Source organism: Loxodonta africana, chromosome 19 (genome assembly GCF_030014295.1).
Source record: "Loxodonta africana isolate mLoxAfr1 chromosome 19, mLoxAfr1.hap2, whole genome shotgun sequence".
Classification (NCBI taxonomy): domain Eukaryota; kingdom Metazoa; phylum Chordata; class Mammalia; order Proboscidea; family Elephantidae; genus Loxodonta; species Loxodonta africana.
Genome location: NC_087360.1, coordinates 59685826 through 59712730, shown reverse-complemented (window position 1 = coordinate 59712730; position 26905 = coordinate 59685826).

Genomic DNA, 26905 nt, shown 5'->3' with positions numbered 1-26905 from the left:
CTTTTGGTTAGCAATGAGCACTTAACCACTGCTCCAGCAGGGCTCCTGGTTTTGTGACCCTAAATAGTAGTCTCAACCAGGCTTAGAAAACAAGCTTGACTGAATTCTTTTCCCTAGCCATCCACCCCAAAGAAGGGACACTTGTATTTTTTCTCTTGAGCAATTCTACAGTCTCCCCTTGGCATTGCTCTAGGCTAATTTCCTTGTTCCTCTTCTCTGTCTCCATGTATGTAGTGAGAGCAGGGTCAGGCAGAGATAGAGTCCACCCTCGGCAACAATGCGGCAGCAGTTGTGGGTTGGGGAACCACTTGGGTCAGAAACACAGAAGTCAGGATCTGTGATATTCAGCAAAAAGAAAACAGAGTCAGAAGTAGAGATCAAAATCTGAGTGCCAAGTCAGAGTTGTATGCTTAGAGAAGGGAATAGCAAATTTTAGTGGGCCAAATCCAGTCTGTAAACAAAATTTTATTAGAACACGGCCACACCCATAAGTTTATGCATTGTCTGTTTGCTTTCGCACTAAGACTGCAGGACTGAGTAGTTGCCATGGGGATCATATGGCCCACTGTTATAAAGCAAATTGTGTCCCCCAAAAAGATATGTTGGAGTCTTAACACCTGGTACCTGTGAATGTGACTTTGTTTGGAAATAGGGTCTTTGAAGATGTTATTAGTTAACATGAAGTCAGGCTGAAGTAGGGTGGGTCCTAATCTAATATGAATGGTGCCCTTCAAAAGAAGAGCCACAGAGAGAAGACGGCTGTGTGAAAATGGAGGCAAGACTGGATTTATGCTACTGCTACAAGTCAAGGTGGGGCTACCAGAAGCTGGAAGAGGCTAGAAAGGATCTTCCCCCAGAGCCTTCAGAGAGAGCATGGCCCTGTTGACATCCTAAATTTGGACTTCTAGCCTCCAGAACTGTGAAATGATAAATTTCTGTTGTTTTAACTCACCTACCTTGTGGCATTTTGTTACAACAGCCCTGGGAGCCTGATGTGCCCACAAGCCTAAGATATGTACTTTCTGGTGCCTTAGAGGAGAACTTTGCTGACCCCTGGCTCTGAGTGTAGACTCAGGTGGCCCCTGTTTCTCCATAAAGAGCAGACCCTCCAGTCTCCCTCCTTGCCCTTCAGGAAATGCTTCCTTCAGGGGAACTGCACTCCACTCAGGGCAAGTCACAGTGCAAAGCAGCCCCAGGACTCACATCCCCGTCCCATGGGGAGAGAATGCCAGGAACACAACAGCAAAGAAGGAGAAAGCAACCAGCACACTTTGGAGGAAGAGCTGCCAGTGAAACTCTTCCTCTTTCTACGGACAGGGTTGTAGCCCCACTTACTAGGAAGACTTGATCCCTCTCCTTCACTCCATCACCTCTTTGTGCCTGCTATTTCCTGGGCCCCAACCAGAAGGCACGTCTGCATCCCACATCACTCACTCAGTCACAATCCTGAGCACTCTCATGCCCTAAGAGAGGGCTTTTGTCAGTTCCTCATCTTGTTTGATCAACACAGAGATTCCAATTGCTGAGAAAATCACATTGACTCATTCACTCACTGAATGGCTACAGTGCCCCCATTATGTGCCAGGCACTGGGCTCAGTGATAGGAAATCAGCAGTAAGGAAGGCTTAGTCTCTGCCCCCACAAGCCTGCTGCTCACAGTCCACTGTCTTGTGTTCCCCCTCAAATGCCCTATTTACTCTTGGCAAGTGGAAGTGCCAGAAACCCCTGTTCTAGGACCATACATAAAGAAGACTGAAGAAGAGTAGATGCCTTTGAACTATGGTGTTGGCGAAGAATATTGAATACACCATGGACTGCCAGTGGAATGAGCAAATCTATCTTGGAAGAATTACAGCCAGAATGCTCCTTAGGAGCAAGGATGGCAAGATTTTCTCCCATACTTTGGACATGTTATCAGGAGGGACCAGATTCTGGAGAAGGACATCATACTTGGTAAAGTAGAGGGTCAGTGAAAAAAGAAGACCCTCAATAAGATGGATTGACACAGTGGCTGCAACAATGGGCTCAAGCATAACAACAATTGTGAGGATGGCGTAGGAACTGGCGGTGTTTCATTCTGTTGTACATAGAGGGTTGCTATGAGTCCGAACTGACTCTATGGCACCTAACAACAACAGGACCATGCAGTTTATTCATTGTCTATAATTTATAACTAGACAATTTCAAAAAGGATTAAAAGTAGAGATAGAATAGAACAGAACAGAATAGAACAGAACAGAATAGAATAGAACAGAACAAAATAAAACAGAACAGAGAAGAACAGAATAGAAGGTTCCCTCTCTTAGGGAGCTGCACCTTTAAGCCAGGCCCCAAATATAGGCTTTACTTTCATAAAAGGAGAAAAGTCACTGAACTGAAGTAGCTACTTTTGCTCTCAAAATTCTTCCCAGCCCTCTTCCCTCCCCCTCCCCACCCCCTCCCCTCCCCCTCCCCTCCCCCTCCCCTCCCCCTCCCCTCCCCCTCCCCTCCCCCTCCCCCCCTCCCCCTCCCCTCCCCCTCCCCTCCCCCCCCTCCCCCTCCCCTCCCCCTCCCCTCCCCCTCCCCCCCCTCCCCTCCCCCTCCCCTCCCCCCCTCCCCCTCCCCTCCCCTCCCCCCCCTCCCCTCCCCCTCCCCTCCCCCCCTCCCCCCTCCCCTCCCCCTCCCCTCCCCCTCCCCTCCCCTCCCCTCCCCCTCCCCTCCCCCTCCCCTCCCCTCCCCCTCCCTTCCTCCCCTCCCCCTCCCTTCCCCTCCCCCTCCCCCTCCCTTCCCCTCCCTTCCCCTTTCCTTCCCTTTCTTTCCTTCAGGGAGGGTGGTTCAAGGGCACACTAGAAGGATTTCTTTGCAGCTCTGTTTTGATGAGAGGTCAACCAGTTGTATCATAAATTTATAAAACCAAAACAAAACCCATTGCCGTTGAGTCAATTCCGACTCATAGCGACCCTATGGGACAAGGTAGAACTGCCCCATAGAGTTTCCAAGGGGCACCTGGTGGATTCAAACTGCCAACTTTTTAGTTAGTAGCCATAGCACTAACCACTATGCCACCAGGGTTTCCTGTAAATTAAATATGAAATTTAATTTAAAATAATGGACCTGATATAATTATTTGTTCTAAAACCCAGTGCTGTCAAGATGATTCCGACTCATAGTGACCCTATAGGACAGAGTAGAACTGCCCCATAGAGTTTCCAAGGAGCGCCTGGTGGATTCGAACTGCCGATCGTTTGGTTAGCAGCCGTAGTACTTAACCACAATGCCACCCTCTAGGAATGAGTAATTGAGAAGAGGTTCTAATAATTTTAATAATGTGTTGGCATTATTTCTCACTAAATGGAGGCCATCCCACCAAAGTTAAACCCTGTGGATTACACAAAATTGTCTTTGCTTTTGCAGTGTGGGCTCCATGGGCAAAGATGTGAACCTGGGTTTAAATGTATGAATTTCCATATGGAGATAGACTTGGTCTCAAAGTAGCCCTAAGCTTTTTCACTATCCCTTGCTTCTGCACACACTGTTCCTTCTGCCTGAAGGTCTGTTCCCTGATTCCCACAATCTCTTCTACAACTGGCCTAGCACATTAGCACTTACAAAAAAAAAATTGTTGTGGAGTTGATTTGGACTCATGGTGACCTTATGTGTGTCATAGTACAACTGTGCTCCATAGGGTTTTCAATGGCTAATTTTTCATAAGTAGATCTCCAGGCATTTCTTCCAAGGCACCTCAGGATAGACTCCAACTGCCAACTTTTTGGTTAGAAGCCAAACACATTAAACGTTTGTACCACCCGAGAACTCCACTAGAGCACCTCCAAACGAAACCTACTGCCGGTGAGTCAATTCCAACTTATAGGGACCCTATAAGACAAAATAGACCTACCCCCATAGAGTTCCCAAGGCCGTAAATCTTTATGGAAGCAGACTGCCACATTTTTATTTGCAGAGTGGCTGGTGAGTTTGAACCACTGACCTTTCAGTTAGCAACCAAGTGCTTTAACCACCACACCACCAGGGCTTCTGTAGAGCAGCTAGACGTGCAAATATTTCCCACAAGCTCCAACATCCTCCCACCAGACTGTGAGTGCCTCTAGGTCAGGACCTTGTCATGTTCCTCTCTGTGTCTCCAACTGGAGTATGAGGCAATCAGAAATAAAAGGATAAAAAATGCCTCAGCTGTCTGCCGTAACAAGAGAGGGGCTCCTCAAAGGGGAGGCCTTCTAAAGGGTAGGATTGCTAAATGAGATCCCTAGAGGTCGAAGACACAGCTGAAAAGCCCAGCCAAATACGTGAGAGAAAAGGGAAGGCTACTGTCCTGGGAATCGCTTTTCCCTGGGAACAGGTACATCTGCCCTCGGCTCCCTCTCCTCTTCTGCTACCCCAGATCTTCACTCCCTCACCCCTCTCTGCTCCCACTGCCCGCTCACTTCTACCACCCCTCAAGAATCCCAACAGCAGTGAGAACTCATAAAATCACCAGTTGTCAGAACTTAAAGATCGCCTAGTCTAGCAGCTTCATTGGTTATTAGGCAAAGCCTCAAGGGTGATCTAGAGTGGAGATGCCCCAGGAGCCGCCATGTATGTACAGTTCGGGGCTAGGGGGTTCTGTTTGGGCAGGGCTCTGGGTCACCCCAGCCTTTTCCCTCTACGTTCACAGCAGTTTTACCTTTGATCTGATCAGTAATAGCTATAAATTTGGCTTCCACATGAGATAGCTAAAAAAATGGTTCTGTCAGTAAAACAAGATGAAAACCTGGAAGCCTAGAAAAGAAAGGTGACTTGTCCAAGGTTATAAGACTAGAAAATAGCAGAATGACAGAGCATGGACTAAATTTAGGCTTTTCAACTCCCCACCAACCCACCTACACTCTTCCTATGGCTCTGTCTCTGGGGGCAGCAATAAACCATCTCCAAACCCATTTGCACTTCCAGACGCTGGTCAAAGCTCATCTTTCTAAAGTTACTAAGTGAATACCAGAAGCTTAAGCAGATGGTAACATTTGCTGTTTGCATGTTTAAACGGAGCTGACTCTGTACGAAGGAATCCTCCCTATTCTACCACATGGCCATTTAACCAGACTGCTGATGAAATCCCTCCCAAGGTTTCTTAATCACGAAGTCAGTCTGAAGTCTGAGGCAGAAGGAGCCGGTAGTCTAGGCAGACCAGACTTGTACAGAGGAGGGGTAGACAGTTCCCTATGAGTGTCAGAGGCCCTGAGGATCACCATCTCTGGAAATTCTGGCTCCCATCTGCCCCTTGCCACCATCTTCTGATTTGGTACAATGCGCTCTAGCACAATGGTCCAACAGGGAATCCATCAGAACTGTCTGGGCCAGAGTGATGGCTGCTAACCAGGAGTACTTCCAGCTCTTTTCAAGGAAGGGGTCACTGTCCATGGAGTGGGGCAGAGTGAGCTCCTGGTTGGTCTAAAGATCCAAAGGATACAAAACAAGGGAGTGGGAGGGTCAGAGCAACGAAAATATAGCTGCAGTCTGGAGACGTGGCATCAAGTAGCTGATGGTGTTATGATTGCATCAAAATTTGCTTAGTGGATGCAGGGTTTGGGCAGTGACTTGGAATACAGTAAGGTTTTAGACTTCTATCTAAGAATAATAAATACTATGAATATATGAGTCAGGGCCAATGACCTTATGATATATATAGGTGGTATTATTACTACTCTTATTTTACAGATGAAGAAATTGAGACCTAAAGAAAGATTAAACAACATGTGCCGGGTCACGCAGATAGATTCAAACCCAGGCAATTTGCCTCTGGAGCCCAAAGAATGGACCACCAAACTACCACCATACAGTCAAGATCTCCTTGAATAAAGGGGATCTTTCTGATGACATGTGTGGGAGGAGGGTGGCAGGCTCTTGGTCAGAATGAGTTTAGAGGCAGGGAACTATAATGGGTACCAGACAGGGAACTATCCCTTTCAATAAACATTCATTCATCCCACAAATAGTTATTTACCACTTACCATCTATTAAAAAAAAAAAAAAAATTATTATTTTAGTTCTAGAAACTCGCTATACAGTGGTGAGTGAAGGTGCCATGGTCTATGCCCTCATGGAGGAAAGTCTGGAGCCCACCCTGTGCCCCACACCTGGAAGTACCCTTACAGAACAGACCCCCAGCAAGCTCATGTTAACCGTGGACTTAGTCTTGAACCATGCCATCATAACCTTATTTGCTTTCTACATCTCAATTTCCCCTCAATCCTCCCGCACACAGACCCTCTGGACTCAGTTTCCTGTTGTCAGTTTTTGCTTGCTTTTTTTTTTTTTTCGTTTTAGCCATTCTGTTTCTGTTGTGTGGCATCAAGTAGATTCGAACTCAGAGCAACCCCATATGACAGAGTAGAACTGCCCCATAGGGTTTCCAAGGCTGAAATCTTTATGGGAGCAGATTGCTAGGTCTTTCTCCCAGTGGAACTGCTGGTGGGTTTGAACCACCAACCTTTAGGTTAGCAGCCCACACTTAACTGTTGTGCCACCAGGGCTCCTTTTTGGGCCTGGTTTCCTGTTAACAGCTTCCTGTCAGACACTAGATCTGAGATTCTGCACAAATTTTCTCCTCTGACAGTCAGCTGTTGAGAGCAAACATGCCTTTTACCCATTAAGAAGTGCTCCTGAATCTTTTTCTACCAGTAGGACATCCTCACACTGGGCAAGCTAATGAAGAAAAGCTGTAACTGTGGGATCCCCAGATAGCAGGGAGATAACATGTGGCTGTTTATATCCTGGTAGGGACTGAGTTGTTAATACACTGACCAGCTTGTATTCATTCATTCAAGATATATTCTTGACTGAAAAAAAGAAAAACCAAATCCATTGTCATCGAATCAATTATGACTCATAGTGACCCTATAGGTCAGAGTAGAACTGCCCCATAGACTTTCCAAGGAGCAGCTGGCGGATTCAAATTGCTGACCTTTTGGTTAGCACCCAAGCTCTTAACCACTGCACCATCAGGGCTCCATATTCTTGACTAGCTACTATGAAAAGAGCCCTGGTGGTACAACAGTTAAGAGCTTGGCTGCTAGCCAAAAGATTGAAGACATCCAACAGATCCTCAGGATAAAGACCTGGAGATCTGTTCCCATAAAAATTACAGCCTAGAGACACATGAGAAAATGCTCCCGATCATTAGCCATTAGAGAAATGCAAATTAAAACTACGATGAGATTCCATCTCACACCAACTAGACTGGCATTAATCCAAAAAACACAAAATAATAAATGTTGGAGAGGCTGCGGAGAGATTGGAACTCTCATACACTGCTGGTGGGATTGTAAAATGGTACTACCACTTTGGAAATCCATCTGGCATTATCTTAAACAGTTAGAAATAGAACTACCATACAACCCAGAAATCCCACTCCTGGGAATATACCCTAGAGATACAAGAGCCTTCACACAAACAGATATATGCACACCCATGTTTATTGCAGCTCTGTTTACAATAGCAAAAAGCTGGAAGCAACCAAGGTGTCCGTCAACGGATGAATGGGTAAATAAATTGTGGTATATTCACACAATGGAATACTACGCATCGATAAAGAACAGTGACAAATCTCTGAAACATTTCATAACATGGAGGAATCTGGAAGGCATTATGCTGAGCGAAATGAGTCAGAGGCAAAAGGACAAATATTGTATAAGACCACTATTATAAGATCTTGAGAAATAGAAAAAAACGGAGAAGAACACATACTTTTGTGGTTACAAAGGGGGGAGGGAGGGAGGGAGGGAGAGGGCTTTTTATTGATCAATCAGTAGATAAGAACTGCTTTGGGTGAAGGGAAAGACAACACTCAATACAAGGAAGGTCAGTCTAATTGGACTGGACTAAAAGCAAAGAGGTTCCCGGGATAAAATGAAAGCTTCAAAGGTCAGCGGAGCAGGGGCTGGGGTCTGGGGAACATGGTTTGAGGGGACTTCTAAGTCAATGGGCAAAACAATTCTATTATGAAATCATTCTGCATCCCACTTTGAAATGTGGCGTCTGGGGTCCTAAATGCCAACAAGCGGCCATCTAAGATACATCAATTGGTCTCAACCCACCTGGAGCAAAGGCAAAGGAAGAACACCAAGGTCACATGACAACTAAGAACCCAAGAGACAGAAAGGGCCACATGAACCAGAGACCTACATTATCTTGAGACCAGAAGAACTAGTTGGTGCCCGGCCACAATCAATATCTGCCCTGTCAGGGAGCACAACAGACAACTCCTGAGGGAGCAGGAGACCAATGGGATATAGACCCCAAATTCTCATAAAAAGACCATACTTAATGGTATGACTGCGACTAGAGGAATCCCGGAGGCAATGCTCCCCAGACCTTCTGATGGCACAGGACAGGAACCATCCCCGAAGACAAATCATCAGGCATGAAAAGGACTGGTCAGCAGGGGGGAGAGAGATGCTGATGAAGAGTGAGCTAATTAAATCAGGTGGACACTGGAGAGTGTGTTGGCAACTCTTGACTGGAGGGGGGATGGGAAGATAGAGATAGAGGGAAGACAGCAAAATTGGCACGAAACGAGAGACTGAAAGGGCTGACTCAATAGGGGGAGAGCAAGTGGGAGAAGGGAGTAAGATGTATGTAAACTTACATGTGACAGACTGATTGGAATGGTAAATGTTCACTTGAAGCTTAATAAAAATTAATTAAAAAAAAAAAATTACAGCCTAGGAGGGAGAGCTAGCAAGATGCTATAGACAGAAGCACCATGACATCCCTTCACAGCAAAGTCCCAAAAAACAAAGTAAAACCAAGACAAACATCAATTCTGGAACCCAAAGTGTCAAACGAAGAGATAAAGAACTCAGTCAAGCTCCAAATGGAATAAGAAACTGACAGAAAACAGAGAGCGAGGAGAGACAGAGTGAAGGTCCCCTATCAGCTAACATGGCACAGATTCACCATCTTGGACTCCTCAGTCACCGAGAACAGTGGACAGGGAGTACACAAAGACAGCTTCAAGGCGCTCCCAGCAGGAGACAGAGCATCCAGTGACCAGCGATACATGTTTTCCCACACCTCACCCTTCTTCCCTTGACCTCTGTTGCTTCCCAGCAGGCTGTCTTCGTTCAGTCAAGGAGGTGCCAGATCCTTGTCATTTGGATTCACCCCACCCACATCAGCTGGCTCCTTCAGTGCCATTTTTTTTGTTGTCGTTGTTGCTTTTTTCAGTTTCTTTTTTTTTTCTCTCTCTCTCTCTCACCTCCTTCCCTTCCTTTCTCTCGAACACCTGACCTGGGTGTCATCTCCACTCCTTCTTGACAGGCTGTGAAGCACTCCTTGGCTGGGAAACCACTTCCCAGGTCCATGTCAGCCTAGGGACATTTTTTTTTTCTTTTTTCCTTTTTGTTTTTCTTCATTTCTTGGTTTCTTGTCTCTCTCTACTTTCCTTCTTTTCCTTTCACCTGAATACCTGGCACTGTGTGCCATCTCCTCTGCTTCTAGACTGGCTGTGCAGTGCCACTCAGCTGGGGACCCACTTCCAGTGGGCTCTCTTGGGGCATTTTTTTCTTTTCTTTCTCAGTTTCTTATCTCTTTCTACTTTCCTTCCTTATCCTTCTCCTGAAGACCTGGTGCTGTGTGCCATTTCTGTTCCTTCTTGTCAGGCTGTGCAGCACTGCTCAGCTGGGGAACTACTTCTGGTGGGCTCCCTTGGGGCGTTTTTTTCTTTCTTCTTCCTTTTCTTGGTATCTTGTCTCTCTCTACCTTCCTTCCTTTCTTTCCTCCTAACTATCTGGCATTTTTTCTCCCCCCCCCCCCCGGTTCTTTGTCTGTCTCTATATTCCTTCCATTTCTTACTCCCAACCACTTAGCCATGTGTGCCTTTCTCTCTCCTTTTATTTTTATTTTAATCCAGTTTCTTATCTCTCCCTTCCTTCCTTTCCTTTCTCCTTCCCACCTGGCTGTGTGTACCATATCTGTCCCTTCTTGATGGGCTATGCCTCACCGCATGACTAGAAAGCCACCAGCACATGGCTTCCCCAGGTCTGTGCCACTGTAACACCAGACTCCCTGGCATGGATTGAATTGTGCCCCCCCAAAATATGTGTCAACTAAGTTAGAACATGATTCCCAGTAGTACGCAGTTGTCCTCCAATTTGTGATTGTAATTTTATGTTAAAGAGGATTAGGGTGGGGTTGTAACACCCTTACTAAGATCACATCCCTGATCCAATGTAAATGGAGTTTTCCTGGAGTGTGGCCTGCACCACCTTTTATCTTACAAGAGGCAAAAGGAAAGGGAGGTAAGCAGAGAGGGGGGACCTCATACCAGGAAGAAAGAACCACTGGGAGTAGAGTGTGTTCTTTGGACCCATGGTTCCTGCACAGAGAAGCTCCTAGGCCAGGGAAGGTTGACAAGAAGGACCTTCCTCCAGAACCAACAGAGAGAGAAAGCCTTCCACTGGAGCTGATGCTCTGAATTCGGACTTGTAGCCTACTAGACTGTGAGAGAATAAATTTCTCTTTGTTAAAGCCATCCACTTGTGGTATTCCTGTTATAGCAGCACTAGATAACTAAGACACTCCCTCAGCACTTTTTTGGCTCCTGTTTCTCTCTCCTCTTTCTCTTATTCCCACACACACTTAGCTCCACACAACACAACCTCCCCCTGTCCTACTGATCTGCACCATGCACTGAGCATCACACCCTTGAGCAGTAAAGGCATGGTCTACTGGAAGCTGCCCTGCACTGACCCCCAGCCCTGCCCTGTCAGCCCCAGTACATGCCACAAGTCACCCATTCCTGGCTCTCCACTTTCACTGGACTTGCCCTGCTGTGTCATAGCTGCCCATTTGATAAGGTGGTGAAAAGTACTGTGCCCACAGATGAGCAAACAACAAAGAAAACCCAGCCCATCTGCTCAGACCTAACCAATGAAACAAACCAAAAAAATAGGATGAAACAAACAAATCTAAAATCAATAAATGCAGACAATAACTACTGAATGCCCCGAAGACAGCAGACGATGTCAAAACATATTAAAAAAAAAAAAAAAGGACAGATTGTTCCGGTAAAAAGGGTGCAAAATAAAACACCAGATGACCTCCCAGTGGAAGAAAAGCCAGTAGAACTACCTGATAGGGAATTCAAATCTCTAATATTCAGAATTATTCAACAGTTGAAGGAAAATCAGACAAAAATGAGGAAAAAATAGACAAAATCATGGAAAAGAGAGGCAAAATCATGGGAAAGACAGACAAAACAATGGAAGAATTCAGGAGAATACAGAAATAAAATGTCAAAATAAATTCAGAACTAGAAATTATACAAAAACAGCAATTAGAAATCCAAAAGATAAACAAGATTTCAGAAATGGACAGTGTCGTGGAAGGTTTGAGGAGCAGATGTGAAACAATGGAAGATAGGGTCAGTGAAATTGAAGACAAATTCTTGGGTACCACTTTATTTGAGAAAAAATCAGAGAAAAGAGTGAAGAAAAATGAAGAAACCCTGAGAATAACATGGGATAAAATCAAAAGCAAAAATTTGCAAATGATTTGAGTTCCAGAACAGGGGGAGAAAATGGAAAACACAGAGAGGATCACTGAAGAATTACTGACAGAAAACTTCCCTAATATCATGAAAAATGAAAAGCCGACCACCAAAGAAGCTCAACTAACTGCATATAGAACAGGCCCCAAAACCCAAGACATATGATAATCATACTCGCTAAAGCCAAAGACAAAGAAAGAATCCTGAGAGCAACTCAAAAAAAAAAGAAAAGTCACATACAAAGTGGAAACAATAAGCCTAAGTTCTGATTACTTGGCAGAAACCATGCAGACAAGAAGGTAATGCAATGACATACATAAAACCTTGAAAGAAAAAAAGTTGCCAACCAACAATAATATATCCTGGAAAACTCCCATTCAAATATGATGGTAAAATTAGGACATTTTCAGATAAATAGAAATTAAGGGAATATGTAAAAACCAAACCAAACTTACAGGAATTATTAAAGGGAGCCCTTCAGTTAAAGAACAAACAACATCAGATGAAGACTGAATCTAGGACACGAGAACTGCATCAGCCAGATACCAACCTAGATAATGAACTTTCAAGGATTAATCAAAATGAAAAGATTTACAACAAGGAACCAGAGAGATTAATCTGTAAAAGACAACAATGTCAGAACACTAAAAGAAGGAATAAATGGTATAGGTATAGAACTTTCAAATGGAGAGGAAGGCAAGGTGACATCAAGTAATAAAAGATGGGTTCAAGCTTAGGAAGATAAGGGCAAATTTCAAGATAATCTCAAAGAGAGTTAACAAACCTACTTATCAAAATAAGGAAGAAAAACATAAAGTCTCAGTAAACACAAAATCTACAAAGACAAAAGAAATGAAAAAAAACACAAACAAAAGAAATTTAGCGCTAGAGAGTAAGAGGAACAAAGAAAACATCAGCACCACACAAACAAAAAACACACACTACAAACTGATAGCAATAAACTCACACCTATCAATAATACCCTGAATGTAAATGGCCTAAGTGCACCCATAAAGAGACAAAGAGTGACAGAATGGATTAAAAAGCAGGATCCATCAATATGCTGTCTATAAGAGACACACCTTAGAAACAAAGATATAAATTTATAAAAATCAAAGGATGGAAAAATATACATCAAGCAAACAGCTACCAAAAAGGAGCAGGAGTGGCAATGCTAATATCAGATAAAATAGACTTTAAAACAAACCGAAACACCCACTAATCCACCATAAAAGACAAAGAAGGGGATTATAAAATGATTAAAGAGAGAGTCCATCATGAAGACATAACCCTAACAAATATCCATGCACCCAATGACAGGGCTCCAAAATACATAAAATAAACTCTAACAGCACTGAAAAGAGAAATTGATGGTTCTACAATAATAGTAGAAGATATCAACACACCACTCTCAGTAAAGAACAGAACATCTAGAAAGAAGCTCAGCAAAGATACAGATGGTCTAAAGGCCACAGACATATATAACAGCACCTGACAGCAGCAAAGCATGAATTCTTTTCCAATGCACATGGAGCTTCTCCAGAATAGATCACATCTTAGGCCACAAAGTAACCCTCAACAAAATCCAAAACATTGAGATAACACAAAGTGTCTTCTCCGACCACAGTGCCATCAAAGTAGAAGTTAACAACAGGAAAAGCAAGAAGAAAAAATCAATTACATGGAAACTGAATAACACCCAACTGAAAAACCACTAGATAATGGAAGAAAACAGAGATGGGATCAAAAAATTCCTAGAATCAAATGAGAATAAAAACACATCATTCCAAAACCTTTGGGACACAACAAAGGCAGTCCTCAAAGGTCAATTTATAGTAACAGATGCACACATCAAAAAAGAAGGAAGGGAAAAAATTAAAACATTATTTACACAACTAAAACAAATAGAAAGAAAACAGCAAAAGAGGCCCACTGCCACCAGAAGAAAGAAAGTAATAAAGATCAGAGCAGAAATAAATGAAATAGAGAATTAAAAAAAAAAATAGAATCAACAAAGCCAAAAGTTGGTTCTTAGTAAGGATCAACAAAATTGACAAACCACTGGCCAAACTGACAAAACAAAAACAGGACAGGAAATAAATACCCCAAATATGAAATGAAATGAGGGATATTACAACAGACCCAACTGAAATAAAAATGATCATAATAGAGTATTATGAGAAACTATACTCTAACAAATTTGAAAACCTAGAGGAAATGGACAAATTTTGAGGAACACACTACCTAGCCAAACTAACACAAACTGATGTTGAAAATCTGAACAGATCCATAACAAGAGAAGAAATTGAAAAGGCAATAAAAAAAAAGGCTCTCTACAGAAAAAAAAAGCCCTGCCCAGATGGCTTCACCAGAGAATTCTACCAAACATTCAAATAAGAGCTTACACCAGTACTACTCAAATTATTTCAGAACATAGAAAAGGAAGAGATACTTCCAAATTCATTCTGTGAAGTCAGCATAACCCTGACATCAAAACCAGGCAAAAAAAAAGAAAATTACAGACCAATATCTATCATGAGTATAGATGCAAAAATTCTCAACAAAATTCTAGCCAATAGAATTCAGCATCAAAAAACAAACAAAAAAATACACCACAACCAAGTAGCTAAAGCAATAAGGCAAGAAAAAGGAATAAAGAGCATCCAAATTGGTAATGAAGTAAAACTGTCCCTATTTGCAAACGATATGGTTCCTCAAGAAAACTACTGGAACTAATAGAAAGATTCAGTAGAGTAGCAGGGTATAAGTTAAACATACAAAAATCAGATTCCTATACACCAGTAAAGAGGATGATGTAAAGGAGATTAGGAAAACAATACCATTTATAAAAATAAAATACTTAGGAATAAATCTAGGCAGGGATATAAAAGACCTATCCAAAAAAAACCTACAAAACACTACTGCAAGAAAACAAAAGAGATCTACATAAATGGGAAAACATATCATGTTCATGGATAGGTGGATTCGACATTGTGAACATGTCAATTCTAACCAAAGCAATCTATAAATAAAATGCAAACCCAGGATAAATACAATCTCATTATTTAAAAGGATGGAAAAATTAATCGTTAACTTTATATGGAAAGGGAGAAGGCCCCAGAAGAAGGAGAATAAGGTAGGAGGACTCTTACTACTTGACCTCAGAACTCGCTATAATTCTACAGTAGTCAAAGGAGCCTGTACTGGTACACCAACAGATACATAGACCAGTTGAAAAGCATTGAGAACCTAGATGTAAGTCCATCCACCTATGGTCACCTGATCTTTAACAAGGGCCCACAGTCCATCAAATGGGGAAAAGACAGTGTCGTTAACAAATGATGTTGGAAAAACTGGATGTCCATCTGCAAAAAAAAATGAAAGAGGAGTCATGCTTCACACCATACACAAAAACAGATTCAAAATGGACCAAAGACCTAAATATAAAACCAAAAACTATAAAGATCATAGAAGAAAAAATAGGATCAATGCTACAGGCCCTAATAAAGAGCATTAACAGGATACAGACCATAACTAACATCACACAAACTCCAGAAGATAAGCTAGATAACTGGGATCTTCTAAAAAGTAAACACGTTCATCAGAAGACTTCACCAAAAGAGTAAAAAGAGAACCTACAGACTTGGAAAATATTTTGGCTATTACAAATCCCACAAAGGTTTAAACTCTAAAATCTACAGGCAAAAAGACAAATAATCCAATTAAAAAATGGGCAAATAAAATGAACAGACACGTCACCAAAAAAGATATTCAAGTGGCTAACAGACACATGAGGAAATGCTCGTGATGACTAGCCATTAGAGAAATGCAAATCAAAACCACAATGAGATACCATCTCACCCTGGCATTACTGGCACGAATCAAAGAAACAGAAAATAACAAATGCTGGAGGGTCTGCGGGGAGATTGGAACTCTTATGCACTGCTGGTGGGAATGCAAACTGGTACAAACATTTTGGGAAACAATATGGAACTTCTTTAGAAAGCTAGAAACAGAAATACCATATGATCCAGCAATCCCACTCCTAGGAATATAGCCTAGAGATATAAGTGCCATCACATGAATAGACATACACACACCCATGTTCACTGTAGCATTGTTCACAATAGCAAGAAGATGGAAACAACCTAGATGCCCATTAACAGATGAATTGATAAACAAACTATGATACACACATGCAATGGAGTAGTACACAACTATAAAGAACAATGATGAATCTGCAAAGCATCTCACAACATGGTTGAATCTGGAGGGCAGTACATTGAGTGAAATAAGTCAATCACAAAAGGACAAATATTGTATGAGATCACTACTATAAAAACTCATGAAAAGGTTTACACACAAAAAGAAACAACTTTGACGGTTATGAGGGAGGAGGGGGTGGGGATGGAAAAACACTAAATAGAAAATAGATAAATTGTAACTTTGGTGAAGGGTAAGACAGTACACAATACTTGTCCAAGGCAAGGTCATGGAAGCTCCACAAATACATCTAAACTCCCTGAGGGATCGGTTGACTGGGCTGAGGGCTGTGGGAACCATGGTCTCAGGAAACATCTAGCTCATTTGGCACAACGGAGTTTGTAAAATGTTCTACATTCTACTTTGGCGAGTGGTGCCTGGGGTCTTAAAACTTGTGAGCAGACATCTAAGATACTCCACTGGTCTCACCCCATTGGGAGCAAGGGAGAATGAAGAAAACCAAAGATACAAGGGAAAGTTTAGTTCAAAGGACTAATGGACCACAACCACCACAGCCTCCACCAGACTGAGTCCAGCACAACTAGATGGTTCCTGGCTACCACCACTAACTGCTCTGACAGGGATCACAATAGAGGGTCCCAAACAGATTTGGAGAAAAATGTAGAACAAAATTTTAACTCACTAGAAAAAGACCAGACTTACTGACCTGACAGAAACTGGAGAAACCCTGAAAGTATGGCTCCCAGACACCCTTTTAACTCAGTAATGAAGTCACTCCTAAGGTTCACCCTTCAGCCAAAGATTAGACAGGCCCATAAAAAAAAAAAAAAAATGGGACTGAATGGGCACACCAGCTCAGAGGCAGGAACAAGAAAGCAGAAGGGGACAGGAAAACTGGTAATAAGGAACCCATGGTCGAGAAGTGGAGAGTGTTGACATGTCATGGGGGTTGGTAACCAATGTCACAAAACAATACGCATACTAATTGTTTAAGGAGAAGCTAGTTTGTTCTGTAAACCTTCATCTGAAGCACAATAATTAAAAAAAAAAAAAAAGTGATTAAAAAAAAAAAGATTACAGCCTAGGTAGCCCTATGGAGCAGTTTTACTCTTTTCGATAGGTCACTAGAGCCATGGTGGCCCAGTGGTTAAGAGCTACCATTATGTTGGCAGTTAGAATCCACCAGCCGCTCTTTGGAAACCCTATGGGGCAGCTCTACTCAGATCTACAGGGTCACCGTGAGTCAGAATCAACTCAAGGGCAATGGCCTTGGTTTTTTGTTTTGTTTTGTTTTTTATAAATCACTAGGAGTCAGAATCAACTCGAAGGTATACAACAACATCAACAGCTGGTATGAGCCAGACAGTTTCCTAGGTACTTGGAAAACATCACTGAATAAAATAGAGAAAGACCCATACCTTGCAGTACCTCAATCTAGTGGGAAGAGAAAAGTAAACAATAAGCTTAAACAAATGCATACATTAAAAAAATGGTGATAAGTGCCATGGAATAAAAGATAAAGTAGAGCAGGATAAGGGGAGTAGGGAGTAGCAATAGAGGAGGGAAGCAGGGCCCAGTATTAATGGGGTAGTAGACCCCACTGAAAAGGTAAGAATTGAGCAAAGAGTTGAAGAAGGTAAGGAGGGAGTTGAATAAGAAGACATCTAGAAAAAAGAGTTTTCCAGACATCTGGAAGAAGAGTTAACTGGTTACGCAGTTGCTGTCAAGTTGATTCTGGCTCAGGTGACCCCATGTGTATCAGAGTAGCACTGTGCTCTATAAGGTTTTCAGTGGCTGATTTTTCAGAAGTAGATTACCAGGTCTTTCTTCCAAGGTGCCCCTGGGTGGACTCAAACCACCAACTTCTGTGTTAGCAGCTAAGCTTGTTAACCATTTGTACTATACAGGGTCTCCAGGTAAGGGGAGCATAAAAGACCAAAGTCCTTCAGTCAGGAGTGGTGCTGGCACCTTTGAGGAAAAGCAAGGATGCTGTGTGGCTGAGGTGAAGTGAGCCAGCAAGCATGCACGGGGGCAGTAGGAGGTGATGTCAGAGAGGTAACAGGAGCCAGATTTTCATGAGGGACCCTGGGAGCCAAAGTACAAACTTTAGCTTTTACTCAAGAGCAATGGAGAACCATAGAGGATTTTGAGCAGTGAAATGACACATAAAAAGCATGACCCTACAGGGGACAGGGATGAACAATGATAGCAGCGTGGGCCGGGCTGGTAATTGTGGAGATGCGGAGAAATTGGTTAGATTCTGCATATATCTTGAAGGTAGAGTCAACAGAATTCCCTACTAGATAATGATTAGAGAAAGAAGAGTCTATGTATGACCCCCAGATTTTTGGCCTAAGTAACTGTAAGGATGGAGTTGCCATAAACAGAGATAGGAAAGCCTGCATGCGAAGCAAGTTAGAAGTGAGAAGAAAATAGTTTGGTTTTGTACATGTTGAGTTTGCAGTGTCTACTGGCTATCAAATGGAAATGTTGAGAAGGAGATTGGATATATGAGTGTGAAGCTTAGCGGAGGGATCTAGAGGGCAGAGATAGAGTTGAGTGTCATTGGCATAAAAAAAACCGGTTGCTATCAAGTCAATTCTAACTCCTGGTGACCCCATGTGTGTCAAAGTAGAGTCGTGTTCCACAGGTTTTCAATGGCTTTTCTTTTTTTCCAGAAATAGATCACCAGGCCTTTCTTGTGAGGCTCTCTGGGTAGAGTGAAACAACCAACCTTTAGGTTAGTAGTAACTGAGCACTTAACTACTTGCACCACCCAGGGACAACTGGCATACAGACAGTAATAAAAGCCACAGTACGCCATGAGATCACCAAGGGAGTAAGGGTGTTTGAGAAGAGGGGAAGTAGAAGAACCATGACCCAGTGAGGAATCAGCAGAGGAGACTCAGAAGGAGAGGTGAGTAAGCTAAAGAGTATGATATAAGCTAAAGAAAAGCGAAAGAGTATGATATCCTGTAAGTGAAATGGAAAAACATACACCAAGGAGGAGGGAGTGATCAGTTGTGTCAAATGCTACTGGTGGGTCACATACATTGAAACCCGAGACTTGACCACTGGTTTACCAATGTGGAGGTCACAGGTAACCTTGATAAGAGCAGTTTCAATAGAATTGTGGAGACAAATTATCCTGATTAGGGCAGGTTCAAGAGACAAAGTGAAAAAATTTTGTTGCATAAGGAAGCAAAAAGTTGAAAACAAAGCTGGCGGAGGAAGTGGGGTCAAGAGATATTTTGTTTTTGTTGGCTTTTCTTGAATGGGATAAATAAAAATACGTTTGTGTGCTTGACAGAGTGGTCCGGGAGAGTAGAGAACAAATAATTTGCGAGGGGGAGAGATGGAAAAATTGTTGGAGTTGGGAACTTGAATGGCAGAAGGGAATGGGTCTACGCAGATTGAGTGTACATAGGATCATGGAGAGCTTATCTATTGTAAGAGAGGGTGGTGGTGGGAGTCTTTGGAAGTTTTCTTCCGGTTACTTCGATTTTCTTAGTGAAATAGGATGAGAGAGATGTTTAAGGATTTGAGGAGGGAGAAAAGTGTGTTTCTTAGATGTCTAAGAGAGTAGGGAACTAAATCAAAACCCATTGCTGTCAAGTGGATTCCGACTCAAGAGTGACCTAGGAAAATACAGCATGATTGCCTGGAGATGTGAAGGCCCATTGAGGTTGGGTGCTCATGATTGCGAAGTGTGAAAGTCAAGAATGTAAAGCTGGCTGAGTGAGAGCAAGTGAAGGCTGGGTTTACCTGGGCCCACTGAGCCTGAAGGGGGACAGACTCTCAGCCCTTGCTGCCAGGCATTTTAGGGGCCAGACAAGATGGATGCCACAATCTCTGACCTGCCTCGCTGCTAAAATTCCCGTGATTCATTCTTCTGGGTGGAGTCTTTAAAAGTAACAGACTTAGAATTGAGACCTGCTTTTAAACCCTTAGGCAGAGCATCTTGAGAAAAGTGGCATTCTATTAGTATTATTCCACAGAAACTGTTTCTAGAGAAACTCTCTGTGAAGCAATATTTGGCCAGGCTCTTTGATTTGTAAGTCAACACCAGGGAGCCGGCAGGTGTACAGTCAGGAGTCCACAGCTCCCCCTCGGCTGATACACGTCTCCATCTGTGCAAAGCCACTGTCACCTGCCCTTGCCATTGGCTTCCAGGCAAGTTTCCCCTTCAAGCTGCCTCTACCTATTTGGGTAATTGACCGTGAGTCACTCAGGTGATTTCTGCCTCCAGTCTGAGAGGCCCTCCACGGCCTTCTGAGTCACATTGCTCAGGGTTCCAGGAATAGAACCACTCCTGCTAGGCTTCTGCCAGAGAACAGTGAGTTATGATCAGGTGATCAGGTACTAGGGACCAAGAAATGTATGGGGGGAGCAGTAGGAAGGAAACTCCATCATCTTAAGTGTTTAGTTGTCTATTGCCAGCAAACTCTTAGTCTTTGCATAGTTTGCTCTGAGATCTCATGGAAAATAAAATTACTTGACATAAACTCCAAAAAACAAAACACTAAGTATAAGAAAAGTGCCTGGCACAAATTACATGCCTACCAAAAAGAAATTATTATGCATGTTTTCATGATAACGATAGTTTTCTGATTTGTGTTTTTTGCTTCTTTGTATTTTCTAATATCTTTTAGGCTGAAAGCAAAGGATCAGAAGGAGAGGTTCCCAGCATCTCTATTGTTCTTCATTTCTTCTTAAATATGCTACCACCGTATATGATTTGTTCATCTGGAAAACCATGTCTAAGAACACTTATTAGTAATTTTGAGAAGAAGGCAGCCAGAGGAGCAACAGTGTTGCCATGGAAGAAGGGCCACTCTGACACCAAATCCGTCCAGTCCCCATAACTGAGTATCATTTTACCGACACAAAGGAATGACGGAAAATCCATCCCCAACTTTCTGAGTTACTTACAACGAGACAATGTTGAAATATTAACTTTTCCAGGGTGAAAGAAACAATTGCACAGAAGACTTTTCAACCATGTCTCCCGAAGCCAGTTGTTCTTTTCATCCCTCGTGTTCACATCCTCCCAAGAACTCTAGCATTATTTTGCCTGATCCATTATAATAAAGCCTTATTTATTTTAGCTTCTTCTTTTTTTTTTTTTAATAGAAAAGGCAATAAACAACACCAAGAATGTATCCTGAGCACACATTCTCTCTGATGCATTAACAAAAGCAATCAATATAAATTACATTTGAAGGAGCTGGCAAGTCTAACACCGATCCCCTTTTCCGGGCAGAACCTGCCACCATGTGGAGCAGGGTGGTACTGCAGCCGCCTGTCTCCACAACCCGAATCCACGCGTTGAGTCTTTACCAAGACAAAAGGATGATCTGAGCCAAAGCCCAAAGGTCAAAATATGGCTAAAAACTTCTCACAACGACTATCACAGCAAGAGGACACTCCCATTCATTGAAAGAATCAGCTTGGATGGCCAAGAGGATTTCTAACGTAAGTATATTTTGGTTTTAAAAATCAAGCCTCTGGCTGAGAACCTGAGCCCTAGGCAGGGCATGCCCTCAGAGGAAAGAATCATAAACTAACAGAAGGAGAAGGGACCCAGTGATGATGATTCTCCTTCTTCTCCTCCCCCTCCTTCTTTCTCTGCTTTTTAACCAAAAGGTAAAGGGGAAGTGAGCGAGATCCCTCACTTCTAGGGCAGTGTTCTTTCTCCTCCATGACTAATAGACAAAGGTGAGGTCTCCAGGAGACACCTGTTAGGGGCACCTGGGCTGGCTGGGAGTGACAGTAATACTTCTGCTGCTGCCATCACCTCAGAGCCCCCTTTAAGACCTGCCAGGAGAGGCACCTTAGACAATCCAGAGCCTGGCTCTGGGCAGTCGAAGGATGGACCAGGGCAGCAGCTGTGCAGGACAGAGCCCCACAGGACGGTGCCACAGGGAAAGGTGTTATGAAAGGACTGTGACCTCCAGGCCAGATGAAGCCTCAGCTAGGTCAGGCATGTGGTCCTCTGCACATCCTTCCCCACCCACCTGGTTTGATTATCTGCTCCTGGGATACAAGACACAGGAATCAAGGTGATGGCCTGGACACCACATTGGTGGAGCTGGGTGAAGGAGACATAATTCCACGTATGTACCTTCAAAGCACCTTTACTTTCTTCTCCCATGGCGCAGATCAGCAAGACTTGCACTTGTCTTTTCCCTTGTCCATTTCCCTCCCTAGACTATGAGCCTTCTAAAGACAGAGACTGCCTTTCTCATCTATGCATCCCGAGGGCCTAACACAGAGCCGGACATATGGTGGTCGTGGTGGTGTTAGCTGCCATCAGATCAGCCCCCCAACTCATGGCAACCATATGCAAAACGGGGTTTTCACTGGCTAATTTTTGGAAGTAGATCACCAGGCGTTTCTTCCTAGTCTGTGTGAGTCTGGCAACTCCGCTGAAGCCTGTTCGGCATCATAGCCACACACAAGCCTCCACCAACAGGGGTGATAGCTGTGATTGAGGTGGGTTGGTCAGGAATTGAACCCGACCTCACACATTTTTTTTTTTTCACACATGGAAGGCAAGCATTCTACCACTGAATCACCATTGCCCCCACTGACGTATGGTGCTCAATAAATGGTTGGCAAAGACGAAAAGAAAGGACTGAAGAAAGGAGGGCAGAGAGTGGAGTTAGAACCGATGCAGGAACAGTGCTAGTGGGTAGAGGCAGACCCTCAGGTAATTTACTTTTTAAAGGCCTTGCTCTCAAACAAATTGTCTGTTCTGTGCTGCTTTCTTCATCTATCATCTAGGCAAAACCTGGGGCCAAGTTCTCTCTCCTGACACAAATTCCTATTAGGGTGGGGTTTTGTTGTTGTTTTGGTCTTTTCATTTTGAACATTTTATTTCTGAAATATTTCAAACCTGCAAAAAAAAGAATACAACAATGAACACCAGTGTATCTTCCACTTAGACTCACTGGTATGTTGTGGCTAAGTGCCAGTTCTGACTCATAGTGGTCTTATAGGACAGAGTAGAACTGCCCCATAGAGTTTCCAAGGAGCACCTGGTGGATTTGAACCGCTAACCTTTTGGTTAGCAGCCTAGCTCTTGACCACTGCACCACCAGAACTCCACAATGGCAACAGTACTCTGTTATATGGATACACGAGAGTTAACTCAAACAGTCTCCTGTGGACAGACATTTGTTCAAAATATATTGCTACTGCAAATACACTGTATTAAATAACTTTCTGCACATATTGTTTTAAATTTGTGAAGATTTATTTTCAGGGAAAATTCCTAGAAGTGGCATTGCTGGTTGTCCTAGTTTCTTAGGTCTGCTGTAACAGAAATACCACAAGTGGGTGGCTTTAATGAACAGAAATTTATTTTCTCACATTTTAGGAGGGTAGAAGTCTATATTCAGGGTGCTGACTCCAGAGGAAGGCTTTCTGTCTCTGTCGGCTCTGGGGGAAGGTCCTTGTTTCTTTTCAGCTTCCATTCCTCAGTTCCTTTGTAATCTTCATGTGGCTTCTATCTTCCCCTTTGTTTGTGCTTGCTTACTTCTGTGGCTAAATCCGTTGCCATCGAGTCGATTCCAACTCATGACAACACTATAGGACAGAGTACAACTGCCCCGCAGGGTTTCCGAGGAGCAGCTGGTGGATTTGAACTGCCAAACTTTTGGCTATTTGCTTAGCAGCAGAGCTCTTAACCACTGCACCACCAGGGCTCCCTCAGCTCCTTTTATGTCTCAAAAGCGATTGGCTTCAGACACACCCTACACTGACATGGACTTATTAACATAACAAAGAAACCCCTGTTCCCAGATGGGATTACAGTCACAGATTAGGATTTACCACACATAGTTTGGGGGAGGGGGACACAATTCAATCCATTAACACTGATCAAAGGGTAAATGTGTGTGAAGCTTTGTTTGATGTCTCCAAATTCCCCATCGACGGGAGCTGTCCAGTTTTGCACGCTCACCAGCATACTATGACAGGGTCTGTTCCCCGACAGCCTTGCCTACGGGGGGCTAAAATTTTGCATTTTTGCCAAACTGATAGGTAAAAACTGGAGTCTCAATGTAGTTTTAGTTTACATTCTTCTTTTTACAGTGAAGTTGAGCACCTTTAGGAATCATTTATATATGTTCTTCTGTGAACTGTTTGTTCATTTTTCCACCAGGTTTCTCATCTTTTATCCCCCTCAATGTCTAACAGTTCTGAGGGTAATTGCTCTAGTCTCTGTGAAATATATTGCCAATATTTCTCCCATTTTGCCATTTGTTATGGTATTTTTTGCTATTTAAAAGATTCTTAATTCTATGTAGTCCAACTTATCAATCTTTTTTATTGCATCTGAATTAGTTAATGCTTTCAATACAATCTCATATAGTAGTGGAGATGTTGGACGTTCTTCCCCTGTTCCTGACAGTAGTGGAGAAGCCTCTGGTGTTTTACTAGTAAGATGCTATTTTAGGCCTAAGATACATAAATATATAGATATACGATGTTATTGTAACCTGACCCAGTGAATGCCAGTAAATTTCCACTAGTCTTTAAGCCAGATTTAGCCCACCCAGCATATGCAGGAGGGCCAGCTGTGACTACTAATTGACCTTAACAGAGAATGCAGCAAAAGGTGGAACAAATCAGAAGGAAAATCATCACTTGTACCCTATTCCGAAGCGAGAGGTCCGACAACAACCGCGTCAGCTCCTATTTCCTGGCCACCTTCTAGAATTTTCCCTCCCCAGTACACCTGCATGGCCGCCATCTTGCTACCCAAATTACATATAAGCCCTCCTTCCCCATAGCAGTTGGATCTGAGGAACTTCCAGCTCTGCACACTGCGATAAAGTTACTTTCTCTTTGTCAAAGACCCGTGTCCGGGTCACTGACAAATCTGAGAGCTCTGGACAAGACCCTACCTTTCTGGGTTCGACAACTTTGTTATGTCGATAGTTGCTGTCCAGTCTTTTCCGACACGTGGTGACCCCATGTGTACTGAATAGAAGTATACTTCAGAGGGTTTTCAAGGCTGTGACCTTTTAGAAACAGATCACCAGGGCTTACTTTCAAGGTGCCTCTGGGTTTGAACCACCAACCTTCCAGTTAGTAGTCTAGCACTTAACCTAGTGATCTGCTCCTGTAAAGATTACAGCCTAGGCAACCCTATGGGGCAAGTCTACTCTGTCCTATAGGGTCACTATGAGTCAGAATCGACTCAACAGAACACAACATTTTTCATGTTAAAGGATATATATATTTTTTCATGTTAAAAGAATTATGCATCGGTTTCTATTTTATTGTGTGTTTTTATAAAGGGAATAGCTATTGGATTTTGTTGAAAACCTTTTTAGCATTCATGATCATACTGAATTATGTTAATAGATTTGAACCATCTTTGCATTCTTGAAATAAATTTCACTTGGTCTTGATGGATTATTTTCTTAATGTGATATTAAATCCTGTTTCCCATTATTTGGAATTTTTGCATAGATATTCATAAGTAAGTTGAAAACCCTGATGATGTAGTGGTTAAAAGCTAGGGCTGCCAACTTAAAGGTTGGCAGTTCAAATTCACCAGACGCTCCTTGGAGACTCTACGGGGCAGTTCTACTCTGTCCTACAGGGCCAGTATGAGTCGGAATCGACTCGATGGCAACAGATTTGCTCTTATTCATACATGAAATTGGTTTTGTTTCCTCTTTTATCATATATTCAGCACATTTATCAATATCATATTGTTTCATAAAGATAACTTTAAAGTTACCCTTTTATGTACTGAAACATTACCCTAACTTTCTTTTCTCCTACCTGATGCAGTGGTCCCAGAACCAGGGCTGCAACTGCAGGTTCTGGAAGCAAGGATATCCCAGAGCAAGACACTCTAACTAGACTTTAATCTTTTATATCAGAATTCCTAAGGACCTGATGGGGTTGATCATGCCTTCATCCCATCTTGCTAAATTGGGGTTGACAAGGCATGCAGCTACATTGCCTAGAGTCCTGATAGCTCACTAGTTCTGTATCTGTGCAATCCTACCCTATAAGAATGAGAAAGGGGCTAAGGGGAAGGCACTGGCTAGCCTAGTATTGTTGGCAGCAATCTAGACCAGCACAGTGGTCAAACCTAACATCCCTTCCAAAAATGGAAAAGTTTAGGTATGAATGAGAGAAGGAGGAATGATAGCTGAGAGTAAAGGAATGAATAAATGGGTTAAACAAGGAGGGAAATCTAATGTTGCAGTAATGCCTCTAAAGGGTTCAGAACAAGAGATGCTATTGCCTCTCAGCTCAATTATACCAGATGCCTGAAAGGGTGAAGCCATATATTGTGGAGACCATTCCCACTTTTGAAATATGACAAGATTGAGAAGAAGCCTCAAACCTGAGTGGCCTCGCCTTGGTAGACATTTTGGTTATACAGCATAATGATGACCCAGACTAATTGTTAATGACTATGTAAGACTCTAATAATATGCTAGTACCTTATCACTCTTATTTTTCAGGTTATAACTACCATACTGCAATATGATATAACACTGGCATTATAGTACTAATACTGATGGTTGAATGCATTGGGAAATTGAGTTAAAGATTTTCTATCCATACCCTAGACTGATGCCTCCAAATGTTAGCCATATTCATGTTGATACTATTGCTGTATTTGTTATATAAATGCAGTACTAAGTGTAGATACTTAGAAAGCTATGGTCATTTTGTTATAAGAGAACTATGGCTGTGCCAGGGAGTGAATTGTGACATAGAGAATTTGATTGGCCTTTGTCCCCTGTTCCTGGAAGGGAACCTCTAAACTCTTAGAATTTCCCCAGTGATAGGAGAGTCTTTGTTATTCATGGAGGGCCCATCAGACCACACCTGAGGTGGCCCGTGGTGGACCCCTAGATAGTCTGCTAACTAGATGATTCAGGATAGGGCCTGGCCATGCTAGAAAGACCAACCATGTGACCAGAGGGTTGGGGTTTTGAACCACCTGATCTCAGTTTGACCTCCATAGAGGGGAAGGGGACTGGAAACTGAGTTCATGTCTATGTAATGAATCCTTAATAAAAACTCTGAACACTGAAGCTTGGGTGAGCTTCCCTGGTTGGCAATACTCTGTATACCATCATGCATAGATGTGTTGGGAGGCTAATACATCCTGAGGATGAT